Consider the following 10,378-nt stretch of genomic DNA (forward strand, 5'->3'; position numbering starts at 1 on the left):
ACCAGGAGCTTCATTCGCGCCTGGAGGAGGCTGAGGCTGCTCGCGTTGCTGCCGAGGCGAAGCACATGGAGGCTCGGGCCGATCTGCTGAGGGTCTCCTCCGAGGCGGACGACCGGATTGTGGCGAAGGTCATGGAGGCGAAAGCTCAGATTACGGGAGCGAGCGGAGGCGGCGCTGGACCGAGAAGGAGCGCGAAATCGGGCGCGTCAGGCGGTACAGACCTATCGTCAGTCCGCCGAGTTCATCCGTGACATGTCGGACGCGGGGTCCGACTCCTTTGTCTTAGGCTTCGATGAAGGCCTGGCGAGGGTGTCCGCTAGATACCCCGAAATTGACCTGAGTGGGGTCTCCCTCCTCGACTCCCCTTCGATGCCATTGCCTGCTGATTCTCCAACTGTCTCCCTACCCCATGCGGGTGTGCTTCGCCGTTTCCGACCCAGGGTTCCTCCAAGCTGACCCTCCGTACTTTTCTTTGTTCTTTTCTTTCTATGTTGGCGTTTTGCCATGTTGTATGGGTCTCGGCCCTGGTGCAACGAAAGTTAATGCAAACAGAGTGTTTCCTCATTTCACTTTCATCCTTCCTCTTTTTAACTCTCGGTAGCGCCTCGCCGGACTCCTGACTCTTGAAGTTCCTCCGGCGCTAGGCCAGGCATCCGAGGGTTAGGCCTTAGGAAATTCATCCGGCGCTAGGCCAGGCATCCGAGGGTTAGGCCTCAGGAAATTCTTCCGGCGCTAGGCCAGGCATCCGAGGGTTAGGCCTCAGGAAATTCTTCCGGCGCTAGGCCAGGCATCCGAGGGTTAGCCTCAGGAAATTCATCCGGCGCTAGGCCAGGCATCCGAGGGTTAGGCCTCAGGAAATTCTTCCGGCGCTAGGCCAGGCATCCGAGGGTTAGGCCTCAGGAAATTCATCCGGCGCTAGGCCAGGCATCCGAGGATTAGGCCTCAAGAAATTCTTCCGGCACTAGGCCAGGCATCCGAGGGTTAGGCCTTAGGAAATTCTTTCCGGCGCTAGGCCAGGCATCCGAGGGTTAGGCCGTCAGAAAATTCTTCCGGTGCTAGGCCAGGCATCCGAGGGTTTAGGCCTCAGGAAATTCTTTCCGGCGCGGGCCAGGCATCCAGGGTTAGGCCCAGGCATAATTCCCGCTCGTTGGTCGGCCAAGGCTGGCGCAAGCCGAGGCGACCGGTCGGGGGCTTCAGGCTAGTCTGCCCCCGGGATGGTCATCGGGTTAGCCTGGCATCCGAGGGCCGAGCCTCGGGGAATTCCGCTCATTGGTCGGCCAAGGCTGGCGCAAGCCGAGGCGACCGGTCGGGGCTTCAGGCTAGTCTGCTCCCGGGATGATCATCGGGTTAGCCTGGCATCCGAGGGCCGAGCCTCGGAAAATTCCGCTCGTTGGTCGGCCAAGGCTGGCGCAAGCCGAGGTGACCGGTCGGGGCTTCAGGCTAGTCTGCTCCTGGGATGATCATCGGGTTAGCCTGGCATCCGAGGGCCGAGCCTCGAAAATTCCGCTCGTTGGTCGGCCAAGGGCTGGCGCAAGCCGAGGTGACCGGTCGGGGCTTCAGGCTAGTCTGCTCCCGGGATGATCATCGGGTTAGCCTGGCATCCGAGGGCCGAGCCTCGGAAAATTCCGCTCATTGGTCGGCCAAGGCTGGCGCAAGCCGAGGCGACCGGTCGGGGCTTCAGGCTAGTCTGCTCCCGGGATGATCATCGGGTTAGCCTGGCATCCGAGGGCTGAGCCTCGGGAAATTCCGCTCGTTGGTCGGCCAAGGCTGGCGCAAGCCGAGGCGACCGGTCGGGGCTTCAGGCTAGTCTGCTCCCGGGATGATCATCGGGTTAGCCTGGCATCCGAGGGCCGAGCCTCAGAAAATTCCGCTCGTTGGTCGGCCAAGGCTGGCGCAAGCCGAGGTGACCGGTCGGGGCTTCAGGCTAGTCTGCTCCCGGGATGATCATCGGGTTAGCCTGGCATCCGAGGGCCGAGCCTCGGGAAATTCCGCTCGTTGGTCGGCCAAGGCTGGCGCAAGCCGAGGCGACCGGTCGGGGCTTCAGGCTAGTCTGCTCCCGGGATGATCATCGGGTTAGCCTGGCATCCGAGGGCCGAGCCTCGGGAAATTTCGCTCGTTGGTCGGCCAAGGCTGGCGCAAGCCGAGGTGACCGGTCGGGGCTTCAGGCTAGTCTGCTCCCGGGATGATCATCGGGTTAGCCTGGCATCCGAGGGCCGAGCCTCGAGAAATTCCGCTCGTTGGTCGGCCAAGGCTGGCGCAAGCCGAGGTGACCGGTCGGGGCTTCAGGCTAGTCTGCTCCCGGGATGATCATCGGGTTAGCCCTGGCATCCGAGGGCCGAGCCTCGGGAAATTCCGCTCGTTGGTCGGCCAAGGCTGGCGCAAGCCGAGGCGGACCGGTCGGGGCTTCAGGCTAGTCTGCTCCCGGGATGATCATCGGGTTAGCCTGGCATCCGAGGGCCGAGCCTCGGAAAATTCCGCTCGTTGGCCACGCGCCTGTCGCTTGCCGCTCGACGGGATTTCTCCGTGGCCAGCTACGATCGTGTTTCTCCTATTCTCCAAGCGTCGCCTGGGGAACACCAGAAGGGTATTAAATGCTAATTGAGACGTTACCTGGAAAATCGGATCGCCAGTTGCTGCTTGCAAGGAGTGTCAGTTAAGCGGCCGCGATACGCGCGCTCTTCGAGGCAGATGCGGCCTGGGCGCGAGCGGGATACGTGGGCCGTGGGATACACACCGCCCGGAGTGTCCTGCATGAAGAATGCAATTAAGGAGAACGACGCTTAGGAGATCATGGGAGGATACGCCTCGAGAGCTGGAACGGCTCCGGATTCGGTGCGCCCGCCTTTATTGGAGCCACCCGCATCGGAACGACCGGGGGGCTACAGTTTGGCTATAAATATAAGTGCAGGTGCGGTGGAGCCTCCCAAGCCGGAGCTATTCAGGTTGCCATGGATCGTGGACCTCCTCTCCGGCGTGTGGCTGGGAAACCCCTGCCGGAGGAACGGGAGGCGCGCCCCTCGCGACTTCCGCCAACTAGCCGTTTCATCTGGGATCAACAAGGAGGTTCTCCCCGGCGGAACTCCGCTCTAGGCGTTTCATCCGGGATCACATCCCCCCTCCTTTCAGCCCCGCCTCCCGATTGAGCTCTGCGCCAGACGCTTCATCCGGGATCGCGCCTCCTCGCGCTCTTCTCCCTTGTATTCCTTCCCTCCCCTTCTCCTGGGGAGGACCGGAATATCCCTTGGAGGTGGCGTTCCTCTGGAGGCAGCGGGAACTTCTTCTGCGGCGGCTCCTCATCTTTTTCGTGAGGCGTCGATGGCGCCTCCGGGGGGAAGCACCCACGCCCGGTGGGATTGCAGCTGCTTCGGATGGAGGGTTCGGGATCCCAGATCTTCAGCTCCACGGAGTCTCCACCTCTTCCTTGTTTTCTTTACTCCCCAATTCCCCTCTGGGAATTCTTTGTAATCACACGAACACACCGTTGTAACCAGGAATTATTGAAATGAAAAGAATTGTACATTTTTCGAACTGTCTTCCTGGCTTTGTCGTTCTACTGGTAATACGCCCGCAGGTTAGCGGAATTCCAGCTCCTCGGAATTTCTCGACCATCTAGGGCCTCCAACTGGTAGGAGCCAGGTCGGTTTACCCAGCGAACCCTATACGGGCCTTCCCAATTTGGCGCCAGCTTCCCACCTTCCACGGGTTGAGATGCTTTGGCTCGCCTTAGCACCAGATCTCCGATTCTGAAAAGTTTCGGTCGGACCTTGGAGTTATAATATCGGGCCACTCTCCGCTGATACATCGCCATCCGAACCTGCGCCATTTCTCGTGCTTCTTCCAAGAGGTCCAGGTTCCCTCGGAGTTGCTCCGAATTGGCCTCGGGTCGGTGCGCGGCCACCCGGGGCGAGGGGAGTCCGAGCTCCACGGGAACAACCGCTTCCGTGCCATAGGTTAGGCTGAAAGGTGTCTCCCCGGTAGGGGTCCGATGCGTGGTCCGATACGCCCAAAGGACATTCTCGAGTTCTTCGACCCAAGCTTGCCCCGTCCGACCGATTCACGCCTTAATTCCTTGGAGAATTGTCCGATTTGTGACCTCGGCCTCACCGTTGGTTTGGGGATGCGACACAGATGTGAACCGATGCTCGATCCCGAACTCCTCGCAGAAATCACGGAAATGCTTGTTGTCGAACTGTCGACCATTATCCGAGATGAGGACTCGGGGTACCCCAAATCGGACAATGATGTTTTTCTTCACGAACTTCCGGACTTGCGCCTCCGTGATAGTGGCCAGCGGCTCTGCCTCCACCCACTTGGTGAAGTAGTCGATTGCAACAATCAAGAATTTCCGCTGGGCTGAAGCGACGGGGAATGGTCCGAGGATATCCATTCCCCACTGTGCGAAGGGCCAGGGTGCGGTGATTGGTGCCAAGGGGACAGAAGGGACTCTCTGGACGTTGGCGTGGCGCTGGCAGGCGTCGCATTTCCGTACATGATCCTTTGAGTCCTCCAACAAGGTAGGCCAATAATAGCCTTGCCTCATGATCTTGTGCGCCAAGGACCTAGCCCCCAAGTGCGATCCGCAAACGCCCTCGTGGACTTCGCCGAGGACGTAGGCCGCCTCCGAGGGGCGGAGGCACCTTAAGAGGGGGGCGGTAAACGAGGTCCGATACAGCCTCCCTTCATAGAGTACGTAGTGGGCGGACTTCTTGACAAGTCGCCGAGCTTGATCTTCGTCTTCAGGGAGGATCCCTTCGGCGAGGTAGGCGACGAGCGGGTCCATCCAAGACGGCTCCGGATCAATCGCCATCACCGCTCCAGCCTCGCCGATGCTCGGGGCCTCCAGGGTCTCCAGGTAGATTGCCCTCGACAAGTTGTGCGCCTCTACGCTCACCAAGCGGGACAACCTGTCGGCCCTAGCATTTTCGCTTCTGGGGACCTGCTGGATGTCGACACTGCCGAGATCGGGAATGAGTGCTTGCACCTTCCGGACGTAGTTCTGCATGGTCGGGCTCCGGGCTTCGAACTCCCCACGGACCTGCCCGACCACCAGCTGGGAGTCGGTGAAGACCTTCAAACGCCGGATGCCGAGCTCCCTGGTGAGTTTGAGTCCCGTGACTAGGGCCTCGTACTCCGCCTCGTTGTTGGTCACTGGAAATCCAAATCTCAAGGCATACTCGGCTATCACTCCATCAGGACTGGTAAGGACCAGCCCGGCTCCTCCACCCTCGGGGTTTGACGACCCATCGATGTGAAGCGTCCAGGTCGGGAGGTCGAGGCTGGGCGTTTCCGGCGGTCTAGGTTCCGCCTCCTGCACCGTGCACTCAGCGAGGAAATCTGCGAGCACCTGGGCCTTGATGGTGGGTCGAGGCTGGTAGCGGATGTCGAACTCACCGAGTTCTATTGCCCACTTCACCAGCCGTCCCGCATTCCCGGAGTTGCTGAGGATCTGTCGTAGTGGTTGATCAGTTAAGAGGGTGACAGAATGGGCCTGTAAATAGGGGCGGAGTCTCCTAGTCGCGGTCAGCAGCGCGAAGGCGATCTTCTCAGCCTTCGTATACCGCGTCTCGGCATCCCGTAGGACCCGGCTGATGTAGTACACGGGCTTCTGGAGCTTTGCCTCTTTCCGAACCAGCACCGCACTGACCGCGGTTGGGGAGACCGCCAGATAGAGGTAGAGCATCTCCCCTTCTTGCGGCTTGGACAGTAGGGGAGGAGACGCCAGGTATTCCTTGAGCTGGTCGAATGCTGCTTGACATTCGGCCGTCCAGAGGAAGTCTTTCGGGCGTTTTAACACCTTGAAGAATGGTTGGCAGCGTTCGGCCGATTTTGCCACAAATCGTCCAAGCGCGGCGACCCTTCCAGCGAGCTCCTGAACCTCCTTTACTTTGGTCGGAGGGGACATACCTTGGATGGCCTTGATTTTGTCCGGGTTGGCTTCGATACCCCGCTGGTTGACAATGAAACCGAGGAACCTCCCGGCCGAGGCGCCGAAGGCGCACTTCGCTGGGTTCAGCTTCATGCGAAACTTCCGCAAGGTGGTGAAAGTCTCCTCCAAATCCGCGATGTGCTGGTCTGCATGGCGGCTCTTCACCAGCATATCGTCCACGTACACCTCCATGTTCCGGCCGATTTGCTCTTTGAAGATTTTGTTGACGAGGCGCTGGTAAGTGGCGCCAGCATTCTTCAGACCGAAGGGCATTACCTTGTAGCAGTACAGCCCCCGGTCTGTTATAAAGGCAGTTTTCTCCTCGTCCTGTGGGGCCATCATTATCTGGTTGTAACCGGAGAAGGCGTCCATGAAAGACAGCAGCTGATATCCGGAAGTCGTGTCGACCAGTTGGTCTATTCGCGGAAGCGGAAAGCTATCCTTAGGGCACGCCTTATTCAGGTCGGTATAGTCGACGCACATCCTCCACTTCCCGCTCGCCTTCCGGACAAGTACAACATTTGCCAGCCACTCGGGGTAGCTTACCTCCCTTATGAATCCTGCCTCCAAGAGCTTGTCTACCTCCTGGTCGACCACCCAGATCCGATCCGGGGCACAGTGTCTCTTCTTCTGCTTTATTGGTCGGTGGGTCGGGTCGACGTTGAGGGCGTGAGAAATGACCTCCGGGTCGATCCCAGGTACATCAGCCGCCGACCAGGCAAATACATCGGTATTGGCTCAGAGGAATTCCACCAACCGGGCCCGAGCTCCCGGATCGAGATTGGCGCCGACCCGGACCGCCCGGTCGGGGCGGCCTTCCTCGAGGGGGACTTCGACCACACCCTCGGCCGGCTCCCCCTGCCGCAAGGCCACCTCGTCTCTGGCATCAAGGGACTCAACGCTTAGGGCTTCCACGGGCTTCTTCCCTTTGAGGGTTGCTAGAAAACATTGCCGTGCGGTCGGTTGGTCACCTCGGACCTCTCCGATCCCGACCGCCGTGGGGAACCGCATGAGCAAGTGGTACGTGGAGACCACCGCGCGAAGGGCGTTCAGCCCGGGTCGCCCGAGGATAGCGTTGTAGGCCGAGGGAACACGGACGACCAAGAACCCGAGTCGCACCGTGGCTTCTGCGGGTGCGACGCCCGCAGTCACAGGCAGCTCAACGACACCTTCCGCCGGGACAGCGTCACCGGTGAATCCTACGAGGGGGGTGGACATTTTGTGCAACAACTGTCTGGACAAGCTCATCTTTTGGAAGGCCTCGTAAAACAAAATATCAGCTGAGCTTCCACTATCCACAAGAACACGCCTTACATCATAGTTTGCCATAGTGAGGGAGATCACTATGGCGTCATCGTGGGGAGTCTGAACCCCCTTTACATCCTCATCAGAAAAGGTGATTACGTTGCCGACCCTCTGCCTCTTTACGACGGCCGTCCCTGACGCTTCCGTCGAGCCCCCTGCGTTCCTCACGGGCCGAGAGCAGCCCCCAGTGATAGTGTGGATCACGCCCGCAACGGGTCGATTCTGCTCCCGAGGCTCCGGAGGAGCCGGGTCGGCCGGACGCGGGTCTGCGGGGGGACGTCGGTCGCTCACATATCGACCGAGATGCCCCCGACGGATAAGAGCCTCGATCTCGTCTCGAAGTTGGAAGCAGTCCTCTGTGTCGTGGCCGTGGTCTCGGTGGTACTCACAGTACGCCCGGGAGGGCCTCTTTCCAGGGATCCTTCGTATCTGTCTCGGGGCCGGGAGGTCCTCCCGCCCCTTGATCTCCATAAGGATCTGGGCCCGGGGAGTCAGGAGAGGGGTGTACCGGTTGAAACGTCGGGGCAGAGAACGAGGGCGTGGGGCGCCGTGGTTCTTCGCCGGCGACGGGCTTCTGCGCCGACGCTGGGGCGTCGGGCTCCTCCTCTGGCGTGCCTCTTTCCGCCTTTTCTTCCCAAGCTTTGGAGGGATCTCGGCAGCCTCCTTGCTCCGGTGGGCGGCCGCCTCCTCGGCGTCCGCATACTGGTTCGCCCGGGACAACAGCTCTGGGAAGCTCCGCGGCAGGCGTTTGTCCAGGGAGAAGGTGAGCCTGCCCTTCCGGAAGCCATGCTTCAGGGCTGAAAGAGCTACCTCCTGACTCAGGTTCCGGACCTCCAGCGTAGCCCTGTTGAAGCGGGTAAGATAATCCCGCAGGCTTTCTCCCTCGTTTTGCCGGACGTCAAAGAGGGAGTCGGAGACCAGTCGCCGCCGGCTACTGACGGCGAAATGAGTGATGAAGAGGCGAGTGAACTGGTCGAAAGACCGGATTGAGTCAGCCTCCAGCCCGGCGAACCACGCCCTCGCCGGGCCACGGAGGGTTGCCGGGAAGGCCTTGCAGAGAAGGGGATCTGATGCTCCGTGGAGGAGCATAAGGGTCCTGAAACTCTCGACGTGATCCCGCGGGTCTGCCGCCCCGTCATAGGGCTCGATCGCCGGCATTTTGAACCCCGGCGGATTCGGGGTCCGCAGGATCCTCGAGGCGAGCGCCGACTGGGAGGAGATCTCTAAGTCGGCGAAGGGATCTTTGGAATGGCCCTTCAGGACCTGGAGTTGTCGGTGGAGATCGTCCACCCGCCGGTCCAAGGAGCGCGACCGGTGGGTGGGAGACAAGGAGCGGCGAGAGGGGGGCCGACTGGAGCGCGGGTTCCTCGAGGACTGGGGGGTCTGGGAACGCGCCCGGGCCCGCCTCACGTACCCCGCGCAGCTCCGGTGGGAAGGTCCCGGCAGAATGGAGCGTGCTCGAGAATCCTCCTCGCGCCGGCGCTCCTCCCCATGGGAGAGGAAGGAGCGCGGGTTGAGGAGGACAGGCGAACGCTCAGGCAGCGGCGGCTCCTGAGCCCGCTGCGGCGCCCGGGACATCGCACCCTGCAGATTCTGCACCGCCTCCGCGAGGGTGCGAACCTGCTGGGTTAGCTGGTCGAACTGGGCGGCTTCGACCATCTGAATGGGCGGTGGGGCGGTGGAGTGTTGCTGAGAGCGTGTTGGAGATGCAGCGGCCTCCCGGCCAGTGGCGCGAGAGGCCCCGCGACCGGAAGCATTGGAAGCTCCACGACCACCTCGCCGTGCCATTACGATCGCTCTGAGATCCGGCCCTCCTTCTAGCGCCAACTGTTGCTGGTGGTCCAAACCGAGAACGATTGGCACAGCGGTGTGAACGGGGTTCCCTTTGAGTTGCTTTGGTTGCGCTCCGCCCTCCGCCGTGAAACCTGCAAGCAAGCCTCGCACCACCACCGGGGTAGTGGGGGCCCTCCGACGATCAAGTTAGAGAAGATCGAAGGAGAAGGAGAAGGAGAAGGTAGCAGGTGAGATGATACTCTGGAAGATATATCTTACCCTCCCCCTTCCCCCCCAGCCTCATATATATTAGGCTGGGGGGTTTTTCCGGGGATTCGTCATCGTGTGGCACGATGGGGCTGCCACTGACATGGCCGTTACAGGGCGTCGTGGGGCAGCGCTGGGTACAGCCATGGCAGGGCATAGTGGAGCTCCGCTTTGTACGGCTGTTACAGGGGATCGTGGGGCAGCGCCGGATACGGCCGTTGCAGGGAGTAGTGGAGCAGGGGGCCGCGGCGTGCCTCAGAGGAACAGTCTGTTGTTGTCGAGAGATTGCCGACTCGGGGTCGGATTGCTGGATCAAGGGGCAGCCGACTCGGGGTCGGGCTGCGGAGCCGAAGATATCCGACCCGAGGTCGGATTGCTGGATCAAGGGGCAGCCGACTCGGGGTCGGGCTGCGGAGCCGAAGATATCCGACCCGAGGTCGGATTGCTGGATCAAGGGGCAGCCGACTCGGGGTCGGGCTGCGGAGCCGAAGATATCCGACCCGAAGTCGGATTGCTGGATCAAGGGGCAGCCGACTCGGGGTCGGGCTGCGGAGCCGAAGATATTCGACCCGAGGTCGGATTGCTGGATCAAGGGGCAGCCGACTCGGGGTCGGGCTGCGGAGCCGAAGATATCCGACCCGAGGTCGGATTGCTGGATCAAGGGGCAGCCGTAGTCTTCCTGGGCGCGCGTGCCGGTCACGTGGGGCATGGTGGCTAAGTTCCCCCGTAACAGTTAGCATAGTTGTTTTTCTTTTCATAAAAAAAAAAAAAACTTTCAAAAAAATATATATATCTAAAATAAAATAAAAATATTTTCTATTTTTTTGTTACTTTCCTTATCTCCTTCTTCTCTCCTACTAATTTTTGATTTTGGTATTATTTAATCAGGAATCGAAGAAGACATCTGGGACGATCAAAAAGGAAATTGCTGGAAAAGGAATGCTGTAGAGGTTTGCCTTAAACAATTAAAAAAATTGCTGAGAAAATTCCTTTTGGTAACCTCTAAACCTTTCTTATTTAAATTGATTCCCAGTTTGCTTGAAATATTGTGGTGATTGTTTGATTTTAATTTCAGCAAAAGTGTGAATGCATGCTTGATACACATAC

The sequence above is a fragment of the Phoenix dactylifera genome, unplaced genomic scaffold (genome assembly GCF_009389715.1).
Source record: "Phoenix dactylifera cultivar Barhee BC4 unplaced genomic scaffold, palm_55x_up_171113_PBpolish2nd_filt_p 000218F, whole genome shotgun sequence".
NCBI classification, from domain to species: Eukaryota; Viridiplantae; Streptophyta; class Magnoliopsida; order Arecales; family Arecaceae; genus Phoenix; species Phoenix dactylifera.